This window comes from Aythya ferina (assembly GCF_964211825.1).
Source record: "Aythya ferina genome assembly, chromosome: 1".
NCBI classification, from domain to species: domain Eukaryota; kingdom Metazoa; phylum Chordata; class Aves; order Anseriformes; family Anatidae; genus Aythya; species Aythya ferina.
Genome location: NC_140296.1, coordinates 166,787,382 through 166,807,139, shown reverse-complemented (window position 1 = coordinate 166,807,139; position 19,758 = coordinate 166,787,382). Strand labels below are relative to the sequence as shown.

Genomic DNA, 19,758 nt, shown 5'->3' with positions numbered 1-19,758 from the left:
CTTAGTGCTTGCTTGCTATGTCAGTGAAATGCACTGCAAAACAGGCATTTGTTCTTCTAGGGGTTAGTGTGATCCAAACACAATCTAGCCCCATTTTATATACATTTTTTAAGAACATATCCACAACCTTCTGCAGAGCTGATAAGAAGAGACTTCTGGAAGTCATCAAGCTCCGTGAAAAAAAAAATCTTAAATTATTCCATTTGGGGAATTTCACTGGTAAGATGACACAGACTGATGCACTTCATTCAAGTGTCCTTGAAAATACATTTTTTTTGCATCACTTTCATGTCAGGAAAGTGCTGAGAGCGCTGCTGGAAAAATTCCAGTATTCAACCTGCTCTGCCTGAAAACAGAAGCTTTCCAGCAAGAATACAAGAGCAAAGCAAAAGCCTTGATTTTTATTTTATTAATATTTGCATGAAAATCCTCATCAGAAAACACTTAGGGGTGTGCTTGGAGATACCAGCAAGCTCTGTATGGGCAGTGGCCAGCCAGCGGTTGGGATAACATTTCCCAGTACAAAAAGGCTCTGAATTAATATTTTTGTCCCTCTTCCAAAGAAGCAGCAGCCCCTCTGTGAGCCAGCCAAAACTGAGGGCTGAGGCAGGAAACCTTCCCCACGTGTCCTCATGCAGGGTCTCACTGCTGCAGCCCCCTCCCGATGTGCCGTTCTCCCTGCCATCTCCGAGCCTCACCCGAGCAGGAGAAACACAACTCGCTTCTTTGTCTAGGAAGTGATTTTAATTAACAGCAATTTACTTAATAGTTCTCATTTGAGCAGTGAGAAGGATTAACGTCATGCACTGAGAACACACTCGAGTGACAAATGCGTTTCTGTTACAAGACAACATCTGACGGTGTTTCAGTTCCAGTGGGCACGGGAGGATCAGGCTCTAGTAAACATGGTCCTGACCCAAAGCTACCTGAAGCAGGGGAACGTCTGTTCACACCACTGAGGTATTAATTACCCCATTAGCCCCACTGAACTCTCCATCACCTCAGCCGATTTCCTGGCAGAGTTTGGGTGACAAGACACCATGCGTCCTGCTGAGGGGCATCTTCATGTTGATGTCCCCAAAGCCACGCTGCCCCACAGAGGCTGCCCGTGAGCCAAAATGCGGGTGCTTTAGCCATGGTGCTTGCAGGAGGAGGGCTGGAGGAGCTCCGAGGTGAGGAAATTGCCTCCTCAGAGGTTTTGTGGCTGTGGTCACAGAGCGTGAATGAGAAGCGAGAGCGGCACATGCTGCAGGACACAGCCCCGTGTCCACGTGTGCCGAGTGAGGTGCCATGGGCGTGCTGCCCACATGCTGTGTTTTATAGGACTGTGCCCCACCCCAGTGCAGTGTTCTGGATTTGCAGAGGCTTTCTGCTTAAATTCACATCTTGCTAGCTAGCAAACATCAACTGTGCATCTTCAAGCAGCAACAGCATCCGCTGGGCAGCGGGTGAGCGCTGGTCAGTGAGAACAGAACGGACTTGAACGAGGACGCCCCAGTTGTTCGGGCTTAACACTGCTCATTTCAGAGCAGGAACAGAGCCATTATCAGGGACAAAAATAAATGCCAGTTGTTGTTCAAAGCCTTCAAAACAAAAGCAGGAGCAGGGCACAGCGAGTGCCCTTCTCTTTCTGCTGCCATGAAGCAGGGGAAGACAGGCATGTGCACCCTCCGGACACATTTATTTTAGGAGCCAAACTCTGGGCTGAGCTTCAGAGATATAAAACGAGAACAAGCACAGGTGGCTGAGCTCTCTGAGAGCATGACAAGCGGTGTCTGCTGCCCCTTGTTGCAGGGGTGCTGTGTGGTGCCCGGTTGGACCTGAAGCCCCTCCAGCCCCATGAGGTGGCTGCGAGCCCCCTGGAGATGCAGGCACCAGGTCAGGGAGCTGCCTGTTGTGGGAGAAGGATGGGCTTGAGGAGCACAGGAGCTGCTGGGGGGAAGGCTTGCTCAGTGCCCACCATGGGACAGTCTCCAGGGCTGGCTTCGTTGCCCCCTTGCTTGCCCTGATGCGGAGGAGCCAGGCAGAGTTCAGAGCTGCAGCTACCCACTGACCATCAGGGTGGGCTTGTCTGATCCCCAAAAGGGTCCTCCTGAATCAACAGCCTCAGAGCACATCACATAACCATCTGTGGCCTCAAAAAAATAAGCCAGCTGGTGCATGGTCCTCCATGCACCTGGAAGGAAAATAAATCCCCCTGTGCTCTTATCAGCAGGAACATAAGGAGAGAGCTTGAGGTGACTGCACGACAGTCAGGCAACAGAAATGACACAATTCTTTAGAGATAAAGGGGGAAAAGAAACAAAGAAAACTTTGCCAAGGCAAACACCACTGGTAGAGCACCTGGGCAAAGCAGAGCAGAAGGCATCTGGGGCTCAGGATGGGCAGACAGCGGTTGCTGCTCGGCTCTGACTTCTCCAGGCAGTCCCTGAGCCCAGAGGAACCCAGTGGAGGCTGCTGGTCGCAGGTGGATCGTGAGCTCACGTTTCTGGCTGCAGAAAGCAGAGGCCGAAAGTACAGGGGCCAGGGAAGCAGAGCAGCTGTGAGGGGCTGCAAGGTGAGCTGCTCCTTTGCACTTCTGGGGTTTGAAGGATGGGATTTGTTCAGACCTGGCTGGGTTTCCACAGGAGAAAACCCCAAATGGTGCTGCTCCAGGGCTGTGATATACTGGAGGCACAGTTCCTACAGCTGCATTGCAACCCAAACCAAGGGCTCTAACTCGCTGGCAGGCAGGCTGTGGCTGAGTGGTGTCTCCACATCTAGCACCATGAGGTAGCAGCAGAAGAGGATTTTGGAGAAGTCCAGTCCTGAGGACTTGTGGCTGGAGCTGCGCCCCCAGCGAGGCTGTTTCCATGGGGTTTTGGAGCAGCTGGCTCTGCTCTCCTAAAGCTTTGTTCCAGATTCAGTTTCTTAGGATGAAAAAAATCATTACAGCGGCTGAGCTCCCAGAGCATAACATCTGCTTGTCATCTGAGGCCAAGAGAGATAAGGAGAGGAAGAGAGAAACAGAAAGCCAGGGGTGCACAAGGCAGGGAAAAAAAATAAAATAGAATTAAGCCAGTGCAGCACTCCCCTTTCCCAGCTGCCCTGTTGCCAGCCCGGTGCTCACGCAGGAGTCAGGTAGGCAATGCAAAGCCTGGCTCCTGAGCAGGATCTCTCTGGAGCTGCCCATCCTGGCGTGGCTCTCCAGCCAGCAGTGATGCCCCCGGCCAGCAAAGCAGAGCTGGATGTTCTCCTCTTACCTGCTGTAAGAGATCCTGCGTCCTCCGTCTCCTTAACTGGTAAAAGCTGCCTGCACGTGGGTGAGGCACCTGGAGAAACTCCCGCTTTTTGGGGAGATTTTTGGTTGCAAGCCACCCACAGGTGCCAGCTTGTGACTCCCAGCTCTGCCCTACAGTCAGCTCAGCTGGAAATGGACAGAAAGATTTACTCGTTTCACTCTATTTTCTCCGTTATTTCCTATTTATTCAATACAGGCAGCATTGCTCATCCTATAACATTTCTTAATGACAAGGGAGAAGGAGCATGACAGAGATTCATTCACGCAGAGCAAAATTTATGTGGAAGTCTCTGTTTATTTACTGTGAAAAGAATTAAATTAAAACCAGAAGGGAAAGAATCGAAACTGAGAAAAAAATTCTCCAGAGACTTTCTCCTCCCTCGGAATAGGACGCCTGACTGTCCTTTCAATTTACTGCTCCGCTCTAAGTGACTGCAGCAGATTTATGCCAGTGTAAGGGAGCTATTAATTAGCCCCTGAGATTTATTTTCCTCTGGAAGAATGCAGTGTCTGGCTTTGTTCCAAGAGGGACAGGCCTCCTCGCGGGTAACCAGAGGCTGATTACCAAGACGCGAGATCGGCTGCTGCAAGAGGGCCTGTCTGAGGGGGCAGGCTGGGGAAAACGCAGTCCTTTTGAATCAGAGCCTTGCACAAGGCGTCGTTGTCACAGAAATCCAGTCGAGTCGGAGGCAGGGAGGACAGGCACCGTGTTGGCTTAGCTCTCCCACCACCGGCTCAACAAACAAATGTTAGATGTTGCTCTGAGGCTCCTCGCACTGTCCACTGGCCACCGCACGCTCCCATCGCTCAGCTGCTGGTCCTGGTTTGTGGTGTCAGCCAGGGTGTTCCCCAGGGCTGATGTGGCAGCAGGACCAGGTGGGAACAGCCTAGGGGAGGGTGGACACAGCTTCACCTGAGCTCGCAGCGGTGACCCGAGGGACCTCAGCTGCGTGTCGCAAGAAGTCATTCTCCCAGTGCATTCGGTGCTGGTGCAGCCTCACCCTGAATGCTGTCTGGGCCCCACAGTACAAAAAGGGTGTTGAGCTGATGAATCTCTTTCAGGCATGCATTCACCCAGGATAAGGCCAGGATAAAGTCAGTGGAGGTGATTAAATAATAATAATTATAATAAAGGATAAACCCTTCTTTACACATGGCGAGAAAGTGGCTCTATGGACATCTTTAATTAAAATTTGGGAAGGAGAAGTGGCTGGAAAATACCTGTTCAAGACAGCCATATGCCTGTTCAATACCCGTTCAAGTAGACAAAAAGCCTAGAATACATGAATAATTGTAATTAAAAAAAGTTTAATTACTCTCCAGAAGCCACCTGCTGTGTGCTGGGCAATCGAGCTGTAGCAGAGAGGTAAAGCCTGTGGTTTTCTGGGGCCAATGCAGACTCCAGTGCGAGAGCTGGATGCGAAAGGACATTGGTGCTTCCCTCCGTGAATTAAAAGGCTCCAGCACATGGCAAGCCTACAGAAAACTCCTGTGCATCTGCAGTTCTTCCATCAGCACTGAATCAGAATGTAGGTTGCACCCCTGGTGTGATGCTGATCCCCTGCACCTCCCTGGCCGGAGCAGGAGCAGCACACAGGAATGGGGACAACCTGCATCTGGGAGAGCCTCTTGTGAAAGCATGCTGCCGGCTTCCCCTTCTGCCCCCACTCCCTCTCTGAAGCCACTGCGGGACTGCTGGCAGATTACAGGGAGAGAAACAGGGAGATTTTTCCCAATAGCTTGGAGGGGAAGCGGGGAGAAGTGGCTTTTGTTTTTTCAAAAGCTGCTGTGCTTGATACACACAGAGCAAAACCACACTAGGAAACTGGGTGCCTTTTTAATTTGCATTAGCATCGCAGGATCTGACAGATTAAAATGCTACAATAAACAAGGCAAATATACTTTAATACATTTGTGGTTTGGCTATTAAGAACGTCTTTTTGTGATGGAGAAAAGTCCAGAGTAAGAAATGTTTCCAGCAAGATGCTGCTTTATGCGATTCAGCAGAGTGAAGGAGAGCCTGGTTTGTGCCCTGCTGTTCAGTAACAACTCGCTTGCAGGCCCAGCTCGCTCTGAGCACAGCAGCAGTGCAAGCTGCTTACCCAACTGCTGCAAAATCCCGTGCCTGCGGTCCTACCTGAGGCAAAGCAGAGGCTCAAAGCCATGGTTGTGAACCTACTTCAGAAATGAGCAGGGTTATTCCTACAGGAGAACAGAAAGCAGCAAACAAACACCTCCTCCTACCCACAGCTACTGGTGGTGCAGCTGGACCAACTTCGCCTTTCCCGGAACAGCAGAAAAAGGCTGGGTTGAACAAATGTACGGGGGCAGGTTTAAATATCGGGTTGTGCTCTAAGAGACTGGCTGGGGAGAACAAAAAGAAGCTGCAATTAGGGAAAGGGCCAGTTTCTGCCTTCCAACTGGAGGATATAATATGCAATATTTTAAGACCATGAGTAGGAGTCCTTTTGTAGGATAATTCACAGGGACTGCTCATTACCTCCGCTGGAAAGCACAGCAATTCTTAGTCAAGCTACCGAGTTACTTTAGGACAGCACAGTGAAAAAAAAAAAAATAACAAAAACCCAACAAAGAGCCAGGTTTGCAGTATGCATCTCAAGAACTGGACACATGCCAGTCATTTAAAGGTTATTCGATCCAGCAGCTTACTCGATAATTTTGGGAGATTTGAAGCTTGCTGTTTCTCCGCTGAGGAGGGGCTGTGCAGGAGGCGAGGCACGAAGATGGCTGCAGCACCTGGCTGCGGGGCACGGCCCCACGTCCCTCACCCAGAGCCATCCCCGTTGTGGTGGTTTTACTCGGGTGGGCAGCCGAGCTCCACCTCAGCTGCTCTCTCACACCTCCACCTCAAAGGGAAATGGGGAGAAAATACAATGCAAAGGGCTCAAGGGTTGAGATAAGGACAGGGAGATCACTCAACAATTATCGTGACGGGCAAAACAGACTCAGAGTAGGGAGATAGTAAAATTTATTGCCTATTACTAACAACCTAGAGAAGTGAGAAACAAAGGAAAGAAACCAAAAACGCCTTCCCCCCATCCATGCTCTTCCACCTCCTTCCCCTGAGTGGCACAGGGGAATGGGGGTATGGGAGCTGCGGTCAGTCCCTAACGCTTTGTCTCTGCAGCTCCTTCACGGTCCCTCTCTGCCCCTGCTCCACGTGGGGTCCCTCCCATGGGATGCCGTCCTTCTTGAACTGATTCTGCCTTCACAGGCAGCAGCTCTCCAAGCGCTGCTCCCACACGGCTCCATACCATGGGGTCCATCCCCCAGGAGCAAACTGCTCCAGCACGGGTCCCCCACGGGTGGGCGGCAGCTCCCCCCAGACCCCCTGCTCCTGCGTGGGCTCCTCTCCACGGGCTGCAGCTCTGGCCCGGGGCCTGCTCCTGCAGAGGCTCTCCATGGGCCACAGCCTCCTCCAGGCCACATCCACCTGCTCCACCGGGGGCTCCTCCACCCATGGCAGGGCTGCAGCGTGGAGATCTGCTCCCTATGGGACCATGGGCTGCAGGGGGACAGCCTGCTCCACCAGGGGCCTCTCCACAGGCCGCAGGGGAACTGCTGCTGCCTGCCTGGAGCACCTCCTGCCCTCCTGCTGCACTCACCTGGGGGCCTGCAGGGCTGCTTCTCAATCCTCACTCTCCCAGCTGCTGTTTTGCAGCATTTTCTCCCTCCCCTTTCTTAAATCTGCTCTCACAGAGGGGCAAACACCACTAATTGGATCAGCTCTGGCCAGCAATGGGCCCTTACCTAACATGGGGCAGCTTCTGGATTCTTCTCATAGAAACCACCCCTATGCCCCCCCTGCTACCAAAACCTTGCCACATAAACCCCCCTACACCCATCCCCTCCAGGGTGGCCAAGCTCAAAATATCGGGGCAGCCCTTCCAGGGGATCCTGTGCCAAGCACCAAGGTCTGTTTTAAAAGGAAGCTGTGTGGAAATGACCGGCTGCTGGTGACCACGGGAGCTGAAGTGACACCCTACTGCCTCTCCAAAAAGGGACTTTTGACAGTCAGACAGTCACTGACAGTCAGACACAAACCCTGGCTGTGGGGAGGACTTTCTTCGTCTACTTCGTCTACTTTCTTCGTTCTACTTCGTCTACTTCGTAGAGCTTAGGGATATGGTTTAGTGGAGGGCTGTTAGCGTTAGGTTGGAGGTTGGACTCGATGACCTTGAGGTCTCTTCCAACCTAGGAAATTCTGTGATTCTGTGATTCTGCAAGAGCTTTCAGCAGATGACAGCTTTATCACGTAACACAAATTCATTTGCAGCTACCCCTTTTTGTACTTTGGGGCTTTTATTCATTACTTTTCTGCCTTTTAAAATTCAGTTTTCAGCTTAATTCTTAGCTATTACTCAATATTTTCATCGGTGTTAACTAAACCCAGGGAGCATTTGCGGTTTTAGCCCGGATTAAGCCTTTATTCCTCATTGTTCTAAATGCATGAAAGTCAGCCGGGTTGTTTTGTTTGATGCTCTCCATGCCACAGTGAATTCTGTGCAGCTAAGACTGTAAATGGGCCACATCACTCATGAATTACTAATCCCCGTCACTCACATTTTCTGGGGAATATATACTATATTTAGTCCTTAGGCTCGGAAAAACAAAGCTGGAGAAGTTTGAGGCTCCTTTTCTCATTAGGAGTCTTTCGAATGCTCCCTAAAAACTGGCAAGATAATTTCACCGCCATGTATAAGTGCAATTCATTAACTGTGGTGGAAATTAGACCCTTGAATTGAGAGGCTAATTAAGATAATTAGATATAAAGCCTGAAAGGAAACTACACAGACATTTCTTAAAATCTCATTTATACTTATGTAAATCTGGACCAACTCCACCGTCATTTTTTGGATTTATACCCCAGTAATTGAAATCACTACTGAGCTCTTTAAAGCTCTCAATATCAGCAAAAGGCATTGAAGTAAAACAATTAGTAGATAGGTTACGTTTTTCACTGTTATTTTTAGATGAACTTAATATCACAATGCTGTTATTTCCAAAGGTAATTTGCCATTCTGGTGGGTTATTTATTAAAAAAAAAAAAACAAAAAAAAAACCTTTGATGAATTTAGCAGGCCATCATCAATTTAAAGAGCTGCCAACTTTTACAGCATTAGCAAATGAAGAGAGCTGAGAGGTTTCAGCTTTGACTGCTGCCTCTTCCAAGATGGTCATTACTTTTAATCAGCGGCCTCTGCTGTGCTTCTTTCTGCCACCAACTGTACTGAGACCAGCGCTTACAACAAGCGAAAATACTGAGTAAAAGCTCTGCACAAACCACATAGAAAAGTGGACAAATTCAGCTGGGGGTGGACAATTTAGCTAGGAAGAGAGATGAAATCAAACAGCGTGCCTCTTTTGTGCAGTTGGCTGCTGTGCAGTCCCCAGGACCATGAGCCTCTCCTGGCTTGTGTTTAGCAGGGAGCACTGGGCAGATTTCTGACGGCGTGACCTGCCCTCCCCTCATCCCATCAGTGATATTTGGTTGCAGACGGAGCTCTGCTGGTCTGTCTTAAATGGAGCTGATGCGAACTGAAAGGCAGCCTGCCTAGCCAGCAGCGAAACACCGAGCCCGGCAGTCTGCCTCTCCCTTATGCCCCAAATCCAGATGACTGCATAATTGTCATGAGGAATATGGAGAGTTTGTGGCTTGAGGGCACACACCCCTATGCCTAAAACCTGGGATATAACAACAGGGATTCAAAAAAACAGAAAATCCAACCTCTGTCCATTAAAAAAAACAAATCTACAACAACAACAAAACACTGACAACAACCTCCCAACCAAATAATAACAACAAAACCCATGCTATTCCATGTTTTGGAGCTGTTTTTCCTGTTAAGCCAACAGCCTGCAGGAGACCAGATGCTTCCTTGAAAGCTGCTGGCAATCAGGTTACAAAAAATGTTAACAGCAAGGCAGAACAGGGATAGGAATAAGGGCAGCAGACCATAGCAGGACAGCCTTTTGCCTGTTGGTTTACACCCCCACAAATGTGGCTGCAAAATGTCTTGGTTCTTCAGGTCCCTTCATCCATTCCTTGGTGACATTTCAAGCAGACCAGCAGGGCAGGGAGCTGCACCACCTCCACTTGGTAACACTGAATGCTGTGATGCAGTGTCTGGGACAGTAAGGAGGGAAAAGGAAAAGGGAGAAGAAGGGAAAGAGGGAAAAAAAAAAAAAAAAAAAAAAAAAAAAGAGGCTTCCCTTCATCCAGGGTAAAAAAGAGGTAGAGGGGAGCCAGCTTTCTTTTGTGCAAATGCACCTGCACGGCTTTTGTATAGGTCATTCAAGAGCATCCAGGGCACGAAGCAAATGTGGCAGCTGAGGTCAACATCTACTTTTGTTACTGATATAAAGTGTTGCTTTTCTTTTTTATTATTATTATTTACTTTCTTTAAATTTTCTTCTTCACAAGCCTTTCCAGAGCCATTTGCAGCAACCGAAGAGGGGCTGCCAGTCCCAGGGTGGGGGCTGTGCCCCCAGCAGTGCCGGTGGCTGGCCTCTGAACGCCTGCCAGTTCTGGCTCCTGCGGCTTTGGCAGCTCAGTGGGAATGGGCGTCATCGCCCTGCAGACAGCAGATATCCTGAGCTGGCTCCACAGGCTCGCTGCTCTCACTGAAACCAGAGACGAACGCAAACAGCCCCCCTCGACCCAATCCCCACCTCCCCTTCCCGTTGCACATCAGTGAGAGCCAGAGTTAGATGTGTTGAGTCAATGCAAGCATCTTGTCAGCGTTGTGAGTTTAGGATCAGCCCTTCCCAAGTGTCCTTGGCCTCATGCACCTGAACCCTTCACACCTCTGCCAGGGAAACCTGCACTCTGAGGAGTATCTTGCATGTAGGACACAAAGAAAGAAAACATAAAACCTGAAAGAGGTCTCCTTTTCACCAAATATGCAGGGGAGTTTAGACTCCAGGATTGCATACCCTGTATCCTTTCCATTTGTGTCCTGGCATTTGATTTTTATTTATTAGGACAAACCACTGCACGTGACCCCTTTCAGCATGCAGTGAAGCTAGGCAGCTTTCCAGCTATGTGTAACCCAGGGCATGAGACCACTCTGTCCTCCTGTGCCTCCTGGGCAAAGCCAAAAAAACCCTTCCCTGCCTTCCCAACTCCATCAGTGCTCTGGCATTTAATGTCACCTGATGACACGCTGGCATGGCTGTAGTTCTCTGGTAAATCTCCTTTGCAGCAGCAACTGGATTTTAACCAAAATTTGTCATTTGTTTTATGAGCAACAATATGCATCAACCATTTTTTTGAAACAGAAAATAGGGGTTTCAGTTGCTAATGGCACATGATTCAGTTCTCTGACTTTCCCATATAACCTTCAGGATATTAGTCAGCTTTTTAATACAGTCATGGCTCTCTGTTCTTTTACTTGCTGCTAGGATGCTCTGTCAAGGTACCCGTGGAAATTAAAGTTCTGAACACATTAAACTCAGAACATGATGGCAAGCTGACTACACCTAACGTGTCCACTCCCATGAATAAACACACAACACCCTACGTGTTCAGGAGGGCTATAGAAGTGGCAGCCTGTGAATTATGGATTAGACAGCTGTCCCCCAACCAAGCTAAATCATCTTTGATACCAGAAAAACTCAATCCCCAAAACAAAACAAAGGGTTGGTTTTGGCCTAGTGGACAAAATCTGAACAAATTTGCTTCTTTCTCTTGTGTACATTAGGGCTGATGCATTGAAATCGAAGAATTGTGGATTAGGATCCCACAAAATATCTGGTATTATTTTGAACCAGAGGTTTGGGACGGACCTGTTGTTAGTAAAAGCACAGTGTCCGGTCTGTTCAATAAATGTGATCTCCAGTATCTAAGGGGAAAGAAGCAAAATTCCAGAGATACATGAGTAACATGTACATATTGGACGCATTTTAATGGCAGCAGTCTTCCAAAACGTAGACTGTTTTACAAGGACCATGAAGGTTTAGCAGTGAAAGCAGAATCCCAACACTTTTACCCGTGCTGGTGATGCACAGGAGCACATGTCAGAATTTCGTGACACGCACAGCCCACAAAACGGTCCCCATCCCTGCGCATTTAATTCTCACTGCCCTCCCGTGGGCCAGTGGGCTCACAAACCCTCCAGACACGATTCCTGACAAAACCCCGGCACCAGCACCCAGGTGTGGAGGCCAAACAGCGAGCTTGGAGCCCATGGCAGCACCTGGGGCCTGCTGCATGAGGCCTGCCCGTGCCCTGCGGCAGGCACTCCTGGCAGCCACCAGGCCATCTGCAGGCCCTGTGCCTCTCCTGAGGCTGAGGGCGAAGAAACAGGGCTTTGGCTTTGCTCTGTTTCTATTTCCTCGCCACAGCGAATGCCGCATGCAGCAGATGGGCGCGTTCCTCCCCACGGCTTGTTTGTGCCAGATACTCCACTCACAGTTTGTTCCCGGCTGCTTGCAGCTCGAGCCTTGTTTAGTGGCTCAGGGAAACGGGGGAACAAATGCGCGGCTGCAGCGAGGGAAAGGGCCCGGCTTGTTAAAAGCACTGCATTTTAAACATTTCACCGTACTGCGTGCAGAAATCCTTTATGAGGGTTTTTTTCTTTCCTTTATTAGGAAGAAAGGAACATAAGAAATTGTGTCAGCTTCCTTACTAACATCTCAGTTTTCCTACACATGTCAGAGGTAAAAATCAGAACAAAATATCAATCCGAGATCCCAGTAAAAAGTTTTCCACAGCTTATGAAGATAATTGAGACTCTGAGTGGAAGTCCAAATACATTTCTTTTATATTTTTAACACTCTGTGATTGCATACACAACCATCTTTGGATTCGCATATTTAAAGCATGGCCTGAAACCTTTATGAATACGAAGCCCACTACTATCCCGTGATGAAAATTTAATCACAGAGGCATTAAGCGACTCACCCTAGGCTTTGCAGTAAATTAGTGGCAGCTATAATAAAACCCCAGGGTCTTAATATCTGTCTCCTGATCAGCCAATGTCTCATCCCATGATATTTGACAACCATTCCTGCAGAACACCAACTGCTGGTTAGTCATTTCCCTAGAAATGTAGGTTGCTGTCTCACCACTGCACTAACTATACCAATGGCAAACTACTTATAGGATAACACTGAACAACTATAAAGACACTCTGGGAACTTTTTGGTAAATAAAAACCATTTTAGGAGAATCCAGCTATGATCAAGTCTAAGCCATTAATTACAGTGAAAAGTTTGAAAAGTTCTCAGGACTTGCCTTCTTTAAATTGAATATTCATACCTGCTGTTCTCTATTGAATCATTCAATGACTCTCGTACTAAAATAATTTCTGAACAGGGTAATTAAAATATATGTGAACAGATAAGTAATAAGTCAAGAGACATTCTGACATCTAAGGTTTTAACAAAACATGACAACGCTCAACCTTGAGGAAAAAAATATGCATAAATAATGGCCAGTGTCACGTGGCGCTTCAAAACAGCAGAAGGCAGGCAAATCAGAGAGGGAAAACACGACTTGGCGCATTATGGAAGCTGAAGAAAGGTGCACACACACACACACACACCTTCCTACAGATGTGGGTGTTTTTATGAGTGGAACAAATTTATTCAAAGCTGAAAACTAGAGCGTTTAGAAGCTCACAATGACAAGTGCAGTAACATTAGGAGCTGTAGAGGCAGCATTTCAAAGCAGGAGCATTTATTCTAACTTCTGATGTTAACACCCACTCGTTCTGACAACAGCAATCCAGAGGGCATAATGATGAGAAATTTATTTCTCTGCTTTTCGATATAGATTCAGACATTGTTATCAACCCGAACAGTACCAAAATGTAAAGGTAAAATTGTTGAAAAGCTTTGCAGTTTATGAGATACTAAACACAGCCTGCAGATGCTGCTGATCTGGGACCCAGTTCTAACCTCAGGCATACATTGTTATAAAACTCTAGAAGATAAAATTCATTGTTTTTTTCCCAATGGTTTGCAGTAATAGATTTCCAAGATATTCAGAGGTGTTTGTCACATTTTTATTTTAATTTGATCTTTGCAGCTAGAGTGTTACAGCCAGAGTCAGGCAATTCCTGAATCAATACACAGTTTTAAAAGTCAGATATTAGTCATATTTATAAAAACCTCCAGACACCATAGAATGAAAGGTTAGAACTGAAATATGTTTCATATAAAGCAAGATAACAATTTATGATCTTGTTTATGCATTTTAATATTTTTGTACTGTGAAAAACAATTAGAAGTATTAATTAGGAAAAATGTGTAGATCTATATAACATATAATACAATATAACAATAAAATATAATTAAAAACTGTACTGGTCTTCTACCCATAGGTTTGGTATCTTCAGTTTAAAATCACTTGAATACATTTGGATTAGAGGTTTGGGCATGAAGACGCAGAGGTAGATCTCTGCTGTTTTCAGCAGGGATAAACCACTAGACCTCTTTTTGTAGGTATGAGAGCCAGCTATTAAATAAACAGGACACTATCAATAAGAGAGATTGGTATATGAGTTGCTAAAAACCTGTGATTTCAGAATAATTTTTCCTCTTGAAATGTTTCAGTCACATGAGGAGTCAGAATGACATGAAAATATTTTTTTTTTTCATATAATTCAATAAGGAGACTAAAAGCACTGAGTTCATATATTTCACTATGTAAAATAAACTTAAATGTCCTAGACAGGCTTTCTACACCTAACACAAGTAAATTTAGATTAATTACCTAAGGCCTAGCAAGTGGCAAATTTATCAGATGATTTATGAGTTCAATAAGAGTTTGTGCAATTATTTTCAAAGCAATAAATCCGGTAGCTTCTAGGCTCCATGTCTTCCCATTTACCACATGCCTGTAACATAAGCTTGCCGAGCATTTCCCAGACACAAGCAGTCACACGAGCTCAAGCCAGGAACCCCTTGCCACTGAGGCCAGGGAGCAAACCCCAGTTTTACTGACGACTTCAGCGCGTATCTTGTAAAAACCTGAGGATCAAAACCATTCCAGAGGCTCAGAGCAGTGAGGACAAGCTGTTCTATCTCAACAAATCAAATCCACACCCAGCCATTTCTGCATCCACCCCTAGACTCCTTGAGCTTCAGTAATAGAAATCTGAATCGTTATCTCAGGGTGTTGCAAGTTTATGGCCCAGACTGCTCTGGTATACGCGGATGGGCTGTCTCTGGGGCTCCTCCCAATGCTTTCTGAAGGAGCTACTTGCATACTTCAGCACAGGAGAAAATTAATTTCAGGACTTTATTATTATATTTTTTTTTTCCAATTTGGCAACCATCTCTTGCCACTTTTCCAAGCAAGCAGAAGAATATGATGTCTTCCCCTTCTTTCTGCATCCTCAGGGAAGGCAGTATAGAAGCTGTGGCTGCTTCTTCCCATTTATGTCTACCACTATATTTTTCCTTCTATATGACAATCCTTGTCTATGCTATATTCGTCATTCAGTTTACATCTTCCCCTCTCCCTGCCTTTCAAACTGGGTCTTATTATCTCCTGTCTTCTCTTATTCTGGCCCCTCCCTCTCTCCACCCACACATCCATGCAATTACCCCTAAATTATACCGTCTCATGATCTCTACAGTCAAGCAGAGAGTAGAAGCAATGACCCAGTGATACAGGAGAAGGAATTTTCCCTTTTCCTGCCTGTTTACTAATCATCTCCTTCTCATTGATCCAAGCCATCTATCTTCTATTACACTTAGGATTACAGCCAGGATGGCGAACTTTTGAAATAGGATATGTCACTGGGACACAGTGATGCTGATAGCACTCGCTAATAACCATCAAGGCTCAGAAAGTGCCTCTATGAATAATGTTGCATGGTGCTAGAAATGACTCAGATTGCAGCGAACATACTACACATCCTGATTTCCAGTCCTTGCTGCGTTTCAAGCACTGGTTGTTTGGAAGTTCCACAAAATCCCTCCACTTACCCACACTGTAGAGTTTGTGAACTTTACTGAATTGGCCATATCCATAAATACTGTGGTAAGCTGCGCTGTCTCACATATAACTAAGGCACAACAGGACCCTTCTTATACACGTTTGTGAAGCTTTCAGATTTTTCAGTCACCAAAATGGATCAGGCAAGGAGACAGCCCAGCAGCACCTGGTATCAGACCCAGGACAGGAAGCAGGAAATTTGGCTTCAGATTTTTTTTGCTCCCCGGCTCACATCTCTTTCCAGCTCTCTCAACAAAGAAGAAACTGCAGAACAGCCCTCCCAGCAGTGAAGCAAGGGGACTGCAGAGAAGCTCAAATACAAGATCAGATGAAATTAAGATGAAACAAAGTATTTGTTTTGTTTTGTTTTTTCCTAATTCCTTTTCCTGAAACAATTGAACTGTTTGGCCGAAATTCTCCAGGTATGTCAGCAGGAAGCAGTCACTCCTTGCACAGTGCGGGAAAACTTCTGCCCAAGAGAATATCCAGGCTGAGTTACAAATGCTGAAAACTGATTTTTGTTATGGGAAGCACAAGTAATTGTAACCAAGAATTGTCCTTAAAGTATCACAGTTCTAAACCACTCTGGCTTTGATGTGTAAGTTATGATAAAAGGCTTCACATGTACAAAATCATCAATCAGAAAATCAAATAAGCTCCCCTTGACTTTGTTCTGCGAGCTAAGAATGCACTGATGAGAGGCAAACAACAGACTTCTGGAAGCTCCATGTACCAGCAAGGCTTAGAAGTGCAGCAGCAGCTCCGTGCTGGAGAGCAAGGCTGAGCTGCTACCCCCAGGAAGTGGGGGATCCACTGCCACAGCTGCCCCAGTAATTTAAACAAACAAACAAACACTCTTGCCAATAAACATCTCTAACACAGTCAACACCGACAGCAGATTATATTTTTTGCAGCACTGTGTAACTACCCTGCACTTTTTTCAATACTGCATCAGTTGTGAAGAGCCTCAGAGTATTTCTGGGTTTAGGAAATGGATCTGTGTCGTTTATTTGCCTCATGAATATAATCCAGCAGCTTCTACAATGACTTTCGTTGTTCCAAAAGCCTAAATATAATCCTCATACATGATACCAGACACGTATCAATCCTAATGGTAAAATCTCAAGAGACGTAACTCTCATCTGGAGCTGCCTTTTCCCCATGTACACACAGAAATCCCTGCCATGTGTTCACTCTCTGCATTTACATTTTAGGGTAATATTGAAGCAGATGCTTAGTCTGGAAAATGAAGACTCCCACTGAAAGTAGGTCATGATAATTACAAAAAGAAAGATCCCCGTGCTGAATTGTTTTACGGGAGATCTCAAAACAAGAACGGGTTTGAGATTCTGTTCTGTAAAACAACACATTTTTTAAATACCTTAAACGAAAATATTATCCTTTGTAGTGAGCTCTGCTGCAGGTGGCTTAGGACGCAACCACACAGGAAGCAATATTACGCATGTGCCCCTAATCCTGCACTGAATCAAAGCTTCCGTGTAATAGTCTTTTATCTGCTGGTGGTTTCATGAGAAATAAACTGTCCACTGAACCAGTGTTTTCTGTCAAAAAACTATTTGCTACTCATTCTGCCAGAAGTGTTTTTAAACAGAGAGCACAACTCAACTCTTTTTTTTCCCATCTACCACAGGCATAAGCATTACTTCCAAAGTGTTTTACCAATTTATGTAATAATGAAGCCACTACATATTAAACCTATTACATATTTGTGGTCATCGTTTTTAGTCTTGGAGTGCTAAAATTAAAATTCTTACTCCTGAAAGCAACAACAAAAAAAGTAATTTCTGTATTAGATCCAAGCATCTATTTCTAGCTTCATTAACGGAATACAAATACTGCCTTACACAGAATGCTGCAGCAGAATTATAATTGTGTTAATTGCAGCCAGCATATTTCCAAAGCCACTGTTTACAAATTCAGACATTACTCTCTTGATTGGTTCAGTCTTAATCGTAATAATGAAATAAATAGCACAGTAAATACAGCTTGTACTCGATCTTAGTTTTAATGGTGATTGAAAAATTTAAGTATTTCTTAGATTTCAAGATAATTCAAGTGCAAAAGTCTCTTCACTTTAATATTGAGCTAACTTCTCTCTTGAGATTTAAAAGAACATTGAAAATAATAGTAATAAAAAAAAGACAAGGGGACAGATTAACCTGAACACTTGTAGAAAAAAAAAATAGTAATGAGAAAGATAAAAAACAGAAATGCAAAAGGAAGTTTCTACAGCTAATAGAAGACTTGTTATATAACAAAAAAAAAAAAACAAACCTAGTACAAGCTCAGGTGAATACAACTGTAGTGCAATTCTAGTGCATATAACAAGGAGATATATGCAAGCGAAGAATTTAATCTTCCTTAATCTTCTCATGCGGTATGATTAATCACCCCCCTGTGGACTTTGGAAGACAGTTATAAAGATAACAAGAGAAACAGTATAAAAGTACTGCACTACACAATAAAAAGCAATTCACATTCAGGGCTGTTTTAAGATAACCACAGAAAGCTTTTGGTTTAGAGGCAACACAGAATACACCTTTGTAGCTAGCATACTTTAGACGTAAGCACAGTAAATGAAGAATGCAGCTGACTGATGATTACATCTTTAGTATTAAGGCACCCAGTGACTTCCAAACAGCAACTTTCATTTGGAACCAAATCTGCAATATCACCATGGTACCTATCTCCTATTTAAACCAGTGCAGGAGAAAGTATCTTACTGATTTTCTGAGCATGGGCCCTACTGTCTACCATAAGGTAGGTACCATTTCTTCTTAAAAATGGCTCCTGCGTTTTTGGACATTTATGCTTCACAGGATGAAAAAAATCCCTTATCATTTGATTCTAAACATATAATTTTCTCACAAATAAAATTAATCTTTCAAATATGTTTCAGTGACTCATAAGTTGTTACATATTCTTTGTGGCAAGTGCTTGTTATTAGCAATAACATATTATCTTGGCAAGGGTATGCCTTGCCTTGCCTTTCCTTTGCCTTACCTTTGCCTTGCATCATACTATATATCATCATGCCATATATAAAAAAGCATTGCTGCCAAAACACCTCAAACAACAGCAGTAGATACACTATCCTGAAGAAGCTCAAAAACAGAAACCAACGGCATAAACTAATGGGAAAAAAATCTGATTTCTAGTTGTAAACATCTCAGCTACAGCAGACAAAATTTTTTGCCCATGATTTTAGATATCCTCACTACATTTTACTGAATGGTAAATTAAAAAACAAAGTCAATAAATCCGTTATTGCAGATATTACACAATACTCTCAACGGGACACAGAGAACCACTGTGATACATCCATCAGCTGTAGCCCTTCATTTACAAACAACAAGTTTTTCACACAGCACCAAAAGAGGTAAATTCACATCCTGGTAATACGAAGCTTAGAGCAAATCTTACCAGGGTGAAAATGCTGTGTGAAAAACAAACAAAAACAAGCAGAAAACAGAATACTCCTAGTAATTAAACTTGGAACTTAAACACTATCCTAGGTTTTCCACACAAAACTGCATTATTACCTGTGTAAATATTCTCCACGATTACACAGCCTGCTTCTACAGGAGCACAATTCAGCCCAGAAGACCAAATACTTGTACTAAATAATGTCACGTAAACTAACTTGCCACAGCAAATGCTGGCCAGTCACTCAGTGATTTTCCTCTTTGCTACTAGTTTGGCTGATGCCAATGGAGCACAAAAACGCTGCATCTCACATGAGCTGGGCTGCCTTTGCTGGTCACCAGGTACCCACATAGCTGCTTACCTCACTGCCTTGCCTCAGCAGAATGGGGCAGAAAACGTGATGGAGAAAGCCTCGTAGGTTGAGATAAAGATGAGGAGATCACTCACCACTTCCTGTCATGGGTAAAGCAGACTGGGGTGGAGGAAGATTACTTTATTGTCAATTAATAACAAAATAGGACAATGAAAACAAACAAACAAACAAAACCCCTACATACCTTCCACCCCCCCTTCTTCTTCATAGACTCAAATTCAGTCTCAATTCTCTTCTACAATCTCCAGACCCCAAAGGGTACAGGAGAACCAGGGCTGTGGTCAATCCCTCACTTCCCCTCCACCTCTCCTTCATGGTCACTCTCTGCCCCTGCTCCCTGTGGGGTCCCTCCCATGGGATGCCGTGCTTCCCCAACTGATCTTGTGGGGGCTGCCCACAGGCAGCTGCTCTCCAAGAACTGCTCTCACATGGCTCCACAACACGGGGTCCATCCCCCAGGAGCAAACTGCTCCAGCACGGGTCCCCCATGGGTGGCAGCTCCCCCCAGACCCCTGCTCCTGCGTGGGCTCCTCTCCACGGGCTGCAGCTCCGGCCCGGGGCCTGCTCCTGCGGGGGCTCTCCATGGGCCACAGCCTCCTCCAGGCCACATCCACCTGCTCCCCCGGGGGCTCCTCCACCCATGGGGGGGCTGCAGCGTGGAGATCTGCTCCCTGTGGGACCCATGGG

The 19,758-nt window shown here is 45.6% G+C and overlaps 1 long non-coding RNA gene across 1 annotated transcript; it reads right to left on the bottom strand.

The window, feature by feature from the left end:
• Positions 1–1,662: 1,662 nt before the first annotated feature.
• LOC311435429 lies at positions 1,663–19,686 on the bottom strand. The gene is made up of 3 exons (XR_014692134.1): positions 19,060–19,686; positions 3,243–3,406; positions 1,663–2,970 (listed from the first exon to the last, which is right to left on the bottom strand). It is a non-coding gene; the product is annotated as an uncharacterized lncRNA (long non-coding RNA).
• Between the last annotated feature and the right edge of the window lie 72 nt (positions 19,687–19,758).